The sequence below is a fragment of the Equus quagga genome, chromosome 7, assembly GCF_021613505.1.
Source record: "Equus quagga isolate Etosha38 chromosome 7, UCLA_HA_Equagga_1.0, whole genome shotgun sequence".
Classification (NCBI taxonomy): domain Eukaryota; kingdom Metazoa; phylum Chordata; class Mammalia; order Perissodactyla; family Equidae; genus Equus; species Equus quagga.
Window position 1 is genome coordinate 39,130,484 of NC_060273.1, and position 9,380 is coordinate 39,139,863.

At 51.1% G+C, this 9,380-nt stretch overlaps 1 long non-coding RNA gene across 1 annotated transcript; it reads right to left on the bottom strand.

The window, feature by feature from the left end:
• Positions 1-9: 9 nt before the first annotated feature.
• Positions 10-5,557, bottom strand: LOC124241724 (uncharacterized). Its single transcript, XR_006889306.1, has 3 exons — positions 5,450-5,557; positions 1,801-1,933; positions 10-138 (listed from the first exon to the last, which is right to left on the bottom strand). It is a non-coding gene; the product is annotated as an uncharacterized LOC124241724 (long non-coding RNA).
• Positions 5,558-9,380: the final 3,823 nt, after the last annotated feature.

Below are 9,380 nucleotides of genomic sequence, written 5' to 3' on the forward strand. Positions count from 1 at the left end.
CAAGCCTGGGTCCTGGCTCCCAGCCAAGGAGTGAGGCAGACACTTTAGCTCCAAACTCCATCAGCTCTTGGCAGTAATGGCTTTGTCTCCATTTGTCAGAGCTCTCTGAGACCCACTGTGTCACTGGTGGGAGGAGGACTGGAGGAATGAAAGGAATGAAAATGCTTAAGAATTCAGGGAGTCAGCACAGAGGGGCTCCAGCCACCCTGCAGCCCCCAAATTTGAGTGCAGCACACTCAGATTCTGCTTCACCCATGGTCACAGCCTCTCCAGCCACACCTGCATTTGAGTGTGTCTCTCCATTATCCTGAGAAGTGTCACAGCTTCCTAGCCCTGGACACACCCTTCCCCTCTAAACAAAGTGTTTTCATCCACACTCTCTCAATTAACCCTGATAGCAGCTCTGTGAGGGAAGTATTATTGTCCCTTTTTACAGACAGGAACAACTGAGGCTCAGCAAGAGGAAATGACTTGGCCGAGTTTGCACAGTGGACCCAGGACTAGAACCTAAGATTCTTGATGCCCGTTAATACTGGTGACCAACATGCCTAGTTCTTCCCTTTCCTGGCCCGTGGTAGATTTGCACTTCCTGCCCTCCGGAAGTGAGGCATGGCCCTATGACATGCTTCGGCCAGTGAAATGTGTGTGGAAGTCTCTCCTCCCAGACAGAGGCCGTCAAGGACCCGACCAATTTGGCAACTTCGCTTCCTTCAGGGTGACCAGTGACATTCCAGATGATGGAGGCTGCATCGATGTGTGTCCCTGAGTGAGGGCCACCTGGAGCAAAGCCTCCGTTGACTCAAGATGGACATAGGGAGGGAGGAATCCATCTTTGTTGTTGTAAACTACTGCGACTGCGCAGCCTAACCCAGCCCCTCCTGGCTGACACTCTCAGCCTCCTCAATTTTTGTCTGTCCTGTGGGGTTTTCTGAAACCTGTTTTCCAGCCAGTTATTAAGGCTGGATCTGCTCACTGTTTTATTCAGCACATTTGTTGTTCCCTGTGCCGGGGCCTACTGGAATGGAGAACACACAGATAAATAAGACGGAGCTTCTGACCTCGAGAAACTCATAGAGTAATCCAATGCTGATTTGAGTGTCCTGTGCTCTCCTGAAACTCAACCTGTCTCACTCAGAACTTTGTCACCTCCCCATGAACTTGGGTTTCTCTGTTTAGTAACTAGCACTACCAACCAATAGCTTAAGCTGGAAACCTGGGTGTTATCTCCAACAATCCCCACCCCCAAAAAAACTAGTCACTAAATCCTATTGATTCTATCTCCCAGGCCCTGCTGGAAACTGTCCCCTTCTCTCCATCCCCACATCTCTTATCATGGCTTCCTCAGTGTCTCCCTGTCTCTAACCTATTCCCCACATCACAAGAACAGTGAATCGTCTAATGTTTACAAATCTGATGGTGCCACTCCCCTGCTTAAACCCCTTCCATGGCTCCCCCGTGCTCTTCCTCAACTCCTTAGCTCAGTTTACAAGGTCTGGCACAGCCTGGCTCTGCCTGTGTTTTTGGCATCATCCCTCACCACTTGCTGCCAGGATCTAGCCAGGCTGAACTACTTCTAATTCCTCTAATGTCTGGGCTCTCTTCCCACCGGGCCTCTGCACATGCTGTTCTCTCTGCCTGGAATACGCATCACCCTCTTCCCTCCTTCCCTTGAGTCAACTCTTATTTAGCCTCACATCTCAGCTTTCATTTTCTCCAGAAGGGCTTTGCTGCTACCACCCCCTCCCGGTCTGGACTAGGAGCCCGCATCACACCCTGTACCTCCCCAGAGACAGCACTCACCCCTGCATCTCAGCAGACTGCTGACTTCACGGTATCTTCCACTAGCCCGGGGGGCCTTTGAGGATTGGGTCTGGGTCTGTTGGGCCCAACTTTGTGCGTAGGAACTCACGCACAGAAGGTGTTCAAATCATATCTGTCAAGTGAATGGAGGATATGAGCAAATATTTCTGGAGCATCTGTGTGTTGGGCCAAGGGCGGAGCTGGAATCTCGGGCTGAGGAGCAAGAAGAGGTCTAGACCAGGTTCCCGTTTGCACAGCACAGAGATGATTTTCAAGAGAAGCTCGATGATACGCCATAGAACCTATCAATAGCCCAGAGAATTTGAGCTAGTGATTGGTGCCATGAAGAACACAAAGCAAGGGGTTGTGGTAGGGAGCGGGTGGTCAGAGAGGCCTCTGAGGAGGTGAGGCTTGACCTGGGCCTGAGTGGAGAGGGAGCTGACCATGAACCTTTTGGCTATGAAAAGGTTTGGGGAGACCATTCCAGGCCCATCGGTGGGGATTTAGCCTGGCCTGCAGAAGGACCAGCGAGAAGGCCATTGTGATTGGAGCAGAGAGGAGCGTGCTAAGAGCTGAGTCAGAAAAGCTGGTAAGGGCCAGACTGCTCAGGCCTTTCTAGGCTGTTGGGGGAGCAGGAGTTTTACTCTAAGGGCGATGAGAATCCATTGGAAAGTGATACAGGTGCCCCAGATGTCAGCCTCTTGAATATCTCCCACCTCCTTCAACTTGCTGAGTGTGCCTTGCCTCTTCAGATTTAATTAAAAGGACCCAGCCAGGTATCTCCCATTAAAGTCATGAAACCCAGCATCCCTACCCAAAACCTCATGAGTTCTTAGGGAGCGTAGATTCTGCTGAGCAGCCCTGATCCTGCTGATTTGTGAATCTCCCATCCGCTTTTGCCTCCTCCATGACTCCTTTTTCCTGTTCACTGACTAAGCCCTTCACTCCTGAAGTTCCACCAATTCCAGGCTGTGTGTGCAACCGACTTGGCTGATGATTTGGAGCAAGGACCCAAGAAACAACTGAAAATTGAAAATCAGACACCCTGTTTTTAAAAAGCTCTTTTGGGGGCTGGCCCTGTGGCCTAGTGGTTAAGTTCAGCGTGCTCTGCTTTGGTGGCTTGGGTTTGGCTTCCAGGCACTGACCTACACCACTTGTCAGTGGCCATGCTTTGGCAGCGACCCACATACAAAACAGAGGAAGATCGGTGGAGATGTTAGCTCAGGGCGAATCTTCCTCGGCAAAATTAATTAATTAATTAATTAATAATAAAGGGGCCGGCCCTGTGGCCAAGTGGTTAAATTCACATGCTCTGCTTCAGCGGCTCAGGGTTTTGCTGGTTCGGATCCTGGGCATGGACATGGCACCGCTCATCAAGCCATGCTGAGGCGGCGTCACACATGCCACAACTAGAAGGACCCACAACTAAAAACACACAATTATGTACCGGGGGGCTTTGGGGAGAAAAAGGAAAAATGAAATCATAAAAAAATAATAAGCCCTTGTGCATTCACATACACCACCACTATCACCACACACATAGACATTCCCAGGTAATTTTCACTCATTTTCTCTACTCCAGCCCTTATAGCCTACCCCAATGGGGGGACTCTCCCTCTCTCCTGTAACCTCCTTCCTTCTCCTCCCTTGTTTGCAAACTCTCTGACTCTCACATTTTTGCTCATTGCTTTTTTCTTTTTGAGGAAGATTAGCCCTGAGCTAACTGCTGCCAATCCTCCTCTTTTTGCTGAGGAAGACTGGCCCTGAGCTAACATCCATGCCCATCCTCCTCCACTTTATATGTGGGATGCCTACCACAGCATGGCGTGCCAAGCGGTGCCATGTCCGCACCCGCGATCTGAACCGGTGAACCCCGGGGCTGCCAAAGCGGAATGTGTGCACTTAACCGCTGCGGCACTGAGGCGGCCCAACTCATTGCTTTTATTTAAAAAAAATAACAGGTTTATTGAGATAATTCACATACTGTAAAATTCATTCTTTTAAAGTGTACAATTCAGCGGTTTTTAGTAAATTCGCAGGTTGTGCAACCATCACCACTAATCCCAGAACATTTCATCACCCCCATCCCCCCAAAAAATTCATACACATTAACAGTTACTCCCCATTCCCCACTCCCCTCAGCCCCTGGCAACCACTAATCTACTTTCTGTCTCTATGGATTTGCCTATTCTAGATATTTCATAGACTTGGAATCATGCAATGTGTAGCCATTTGTGTCTGGCTTCTATCATTTAACATAGCGTTTTCAAGTTTCATCTGCATTGTAGCATGGATCAGTACTTCATTCCTTTTTATGGTGAAGTGATAGTCCTTTGTATGGACTCACCAAACTGTGTTTATTCAGTCATCTGTTGATGGACACTTGGGCTGTGTCCACCTTTTGGCTGTAATGAATAATGCTGCTATGAACATTCATGTACAAGTATCTGAGAATCTGTTTTCAATTCTCCCAGGGATTTACCCAGGAGTGGAATTTGCTGGGTCATATGGTAATTCTATGGTTAACATTGAAGAACTGCCAAACTGTTTTCTATAGTGGTTGTACCATTTTACATTCCCACTTGCAATGCACAAGGGTTCCAATTCTCTACATCCTTGCTGACTTTTGTTATCCCCTCCCTCCCTTTATAAAAAATTCTAGCCATCCTAGTGGGTGTGAAGTGTTAACTCCTGGTTTTGGTTTGTTTCCCTATTAATAACTAATTATACTGAGTATCTTTTCTTGTTCTTATTGGCTATTTGTATATCTTCTTTGGAGAAATGTCTCTAAGTCCATTGCCCATTTTTCAATCAGGTTCTTGCACATTTCTTTTTTTTTAATTAATTAATTAATTAATTAAATTTTTTTTTTTTTAGGAAGATTAGCCCTGAGCTAACTACTGCCAGTCCTCCTCTTTTTTTGCTGAGGAAGCCTGGCCCTGAGCTAACATCCATGCCCATCTTCCTCTTCTTTAAACCTGGGACGCCTACCACAGCATGGCGGTGCCAAGCAGTGCCATGTGCGCACCCGCGATCCGAACCGGCGAAGGCCGGGCCACAAAGAAGCGGAATGTGGGAACTGCTGCGCCACCAGGCCGGCCCCTCTTGCACATTTCTTATGCAGAACTGTCTAGCTATCTTGTTTACTGCTTAGCCTCCAGGACCAGCTTTCCAAAATTGCCATTTTTGTTTTGCTAATCAAAGCTGGCTCTCCTAATTGGAATTCTGCAGCCACTTACAAAACTAAGTCGTTTTGTTTCCCATCCCCATTTGTGTACCACTGTCGCATTTCACTGTCCCAAACTGAGAGGCGGAGGTGAATCGTTCTGATTTTACACATGAGGATTTAGGGATTGGCCAGGATCACACAGCTAGCTAACTAGGGGGCAGGATTTGCACCCTGAACGATCAGACTCCAAAGAGCCCTAGGCTCTTTCTACTAACTAGTACTATCCTGTCTCATGACCGCCCTGGTGTTTATCCTCATCTCCACTGTAGGGAAGGGGAGCCAAGGGTCAGAGAAGGGTCAAGAGTTTTTCTGGGTCACACAGAAAGATCAGGGACCAGGTCTTGGGACTCCCACCTCAGCCCGCAAAGCCTCCTCCCAGCTCCACCGGCCCAGCCGCGTGGACCGGGACGACTGGCGTACCTCAGCCCTTCCGGCCGGGTCCGGTCACGCCTTCCTGCTGAGTCACGGCCGTCGGGCGGGGCGGGGCGGGGCGGGCACGGCGCGCAGGGTAGAGGAGGCTAGGGCCGATCTCGCGTGGGAACCGAAGCCCCACCCCTGGCTCCGCAGTAGCCTTCTGATTGGAGAGCCTGGGAATGGCACGGCCAATCACAGCAAACTGAGGAGCGTGGGCGGGGCGGTGCCAAAGGCAAAGGAGACGCCCACTCCTCCCCTGGAAGCCGCCCTACCCGGCGCGCCCCTCCGGGGTTTTGGGAGTGTCCAGGGCTCGCACTGGAAGGGAGGGGTTAGCTGGACCTCGGTTGCAGAGCTGTGGTGCGGCGTACGCGGGGACAAGAAGGAAGGCTCTGGAAGGGCCCTCGAGAGCCTGGGGTGAAGGCGACCTTTTCTAGTCTGTGCAGCCATTTGCAATTTACAAGGGCGCTTGGCCTCCGAATCGGGCGGGCTGGGCTCTTTACTTTTGTTCTCAGAGGGGAAGATTAACGTACAGAGGCCTGTTAAAATTGTAAAGTCAGTTTTCTATAAAAGTGGGATTAGCAAGGGGCGGGCCCGGACACCCGCAGACATGCACACTAGACTGATGGTTTAATACAACCGACTGAGTAGAGGCACCCCAGCGAAGGCATGGGGATGCGGGGTCACGCTGAGGATGGGGACCCTGTCGTCTCCGGAGTTGACCCTGAGGGCCTGTGCGATGTACACAAGGCGGCGAGGGTGGTCTCCGGATCTCAGCGGTTTGCTTCTCAAACTCATGTAGTCAAGGCCTTGTGCCCTGGCTCCTGTCCTGGCCCTGCCCTGCTCTCCACCCACCCCGCCTCTGCTCTTGATTTGTCTGGGTGGACTACAGTTTATCTTGCTCCTTGCAAGTCTTTCTTCCTTTCCAGCTCACTCAGCTGCTCAGCTAGGATTTGAGCCCCTTCCTTGTGTCAGACAGGGGTCAAAAGGCCCATTACTGGGCAAACCAGGTCCTTGCTCCTCCACGGTTTACAGTGTAGTTGGGAGACTGACTAGTGGTAACATCAAAGCCTGATGCGAGTTGCAGTGGGGAAGAACAGAGTGCTAGCTCAGGGGCTGGTTGCAAGGACCCCTAACTTAGTCTGGGGAGTGGGTCCAGGGGACGCTTTTGGAAGAAAATAACTTTTAACGAGAGGAAAGTGAGCCTGGCCTTATGAGAGGAAAGGAATGAGAATCAGATGGCTGGAACAGAGGTTTGGGAGATGGTGGATTGAGATGGGAGGAGAGCCATGTAGGCTCATTAAAGATAATGGAGATTATCCTGAGGGTACTAGGAAGCTAATTAGAGGATTTTAAGCAGAGGAGATACATAATAAGATCTGAATTTTAAAAATGGGCATCCTGTGGAGAAAAGATAGATGGTAGGGGAGATAAGAGATAAGACAGAAGCAGGGGTGCCAGTTTGGAGACTGCTGCAATAATGCAGGGGAGAGATGATGATGGTTTGGACTCTGGTGGTATAGAGACGGGGGTATAGAGGTATAGACGTGGTGGACGTGGTATAGAGACAGTGAGCACAGGCTGAATTGCTGCCCTGTCCAAAGGGGGCTCCTTCCCTGGGGCCCCATTTATTTATTTGTTTATTCTCTCAGTCAACAAATATTTGAGCACCACTCTGGGCCAGAAGTTATGCCTAGTCTCCCAAGGAGAGGGGCTGCTGTCTGACCCAGTCAGAGGGTGGGAGGGAAGTGGTGACGGCTGCGGAAAGCTTGGTGCGGACCTCACCGTGACTCCACAACTGCATACCATTTGGACACTGACGAGGGGGTTCCTACGTGTTCTTCCTTTCACCAGGGCTTCGCCTCATCTCTGCTGCTCGCCAGCCAGAGATTATTCTTCCTACTTGGCAGATGGAGAAACTGATGCTCAGAGAAGAGACTGACCTGCCCAGGGTCCCTCGCCTGAGCTAGAGGCCGACTGGGAACCTGGGTATCCAGATTCTCCCTGGCTTCTCTTCCTACTGCAGTCTAGCTGCCCACATTTGGCTTGTTTCAGGCTTGGACAGCCCTTCTGCCACTGTCAGGCAGGAGGAGAAGCTGCAGACAGAGGGGCGCCTGCTGCCTGTCTCTCTGAGTCCCACTCCTGCCCCGAGATTGCTGTATTATTAGCAACAGCCACGGCTGCGCAGAGCTGTAAAGCCTCTAGCTTGCCAGGGGACTTTGCATGCACTATCTCATTTGATCCATCTGGCCGCACTAGGAAGTGAAAATTATTATCCCCACTCTACAAGTGAAGAGACTGAGGCTTAAAGACATGAACTATTATGCATCTGTTGAGCTCCATTGAGGTTCAAAGACACACAGCTAATATGTATCCATTGAGCTATGATCCCCTGCTACTGTGCTGGGCTCTGGAAGATGCAAAGATGAATGGGACCTGGGCTCTGCCACAAAGAGGAGACACTCTATAGAGATAGAATGTATATACATTCCCCGCTCTTGTATAAGACCCCAGTGTGTGGGGCTTTGGAGAAGAAGTGTCACGGGCTTAGAGGCAGAAGAAGAAATCACTCCTAGTAGTTCTGGGGATGGGGCTGGCCCGGTGGTGCAGCAGTTAAGTCGCACGTTCCGCTTCGGCGGCCTGGGGTTTGCTGGTTTGGATCCCAGGTATGGACATGGCACCGCTTGGCAAGCCATGCTGTGGTAGGTGTCCCACATATAGGGTAGAGGAGGATGGGCATGGATGTTAGGTCAGGGCCAGTCTTCCTCAGCAAAAAGAGGAGGATTGGCAGCAGATGTTAGCTCAGGGCTAATCTTCCTCAAAAAAAAACAAGTTCTGGGAAGCCTTCTGGAAGAGGGAGTGTTTAAGCTGGAGTTGAAGACCACAAATTTGGAAAGGTGGGGATAGGGTGATGGGTCCCTTCTACGTCCTCTCCCAGCATCCTGGGCTCACCTCTCTCATCACATGTCATTATTTGTCTCACCTACGAGCTTTTATGCATTTGTAGGCACTCAATGTTTGAATGAATGAAGGGGTAAATGATGGGCAGAGAGGCAGGATGAGGCCAGTTTGCAGGTGGCCTTCGTGATCAGGAGGGTCTCTTGCAGCCCCATTGTGGAGGGCCACCATCTGGGTCAGAACCCTTAGACACTGAGGACAGAGCGATGGAATATGTCCTTTCCTCCTGGTGCGGCAGGGCTCGGCGCACAGCATAAGGGCTCAGTGTTGAGGTTTGGGGGAGAGGGGAGGTGGATAGGACTCCTTAATTGGTGGGACCTTTATCACTGGGGTCACAACCTACTCTCCTGACTTACCGCTCTCAGCCCAAACAGCTTGGCCAGATTTTTGGAATTGTCCCAAAGGGTGCTGGGAACAGAAGGCATCTGTTACCTCCAAGTTCTTGTTGGACCTGAAGGGCACCCTTAATGCCGGGTTATCCAGGTCCCTGTCTCTGTGGAGAGGGGAAAAGATCAGGATCACTGAGGACTGGGGTGGTTCTTCCCATTTGAAAGCATGAGAATGACGACTCTGCGGAGCTCAGTGGCTGCCAAACCTCACAGCTAGTGAGAGGCAGAGGGGCGGGGGAGGGAGTCCATGCCTTCAAAGCAGCCCCCTTCTCCGACCTCCTGCTGCCCTTGAGGAAGCCACTCCTCAGTCTGGCTGTGGGCAGACAGGGTCAGCTGGCTGAGCTTCCCGCAGCAGGTCGTGCAGATGGAAGAGAGGCCCCAGCTGCCTGGCCTGGAAGCCACTGCCTTCCCAGAGCAGCGATCCATCTTGCACTGATTGGGTCCAGCCCAGCAGCTCTGGGATGAGCCATGGGCACCTGGCCAGGCTGCTCAGCACCTTCTTTCCCCATCTCTGTCTCAGGCAGTCTGTCTTCCTGTCTGTCCCTCTGTTGGATCCTTGTCTCTCTCTCTCTGTGTCTGTGTCTCCACCACTG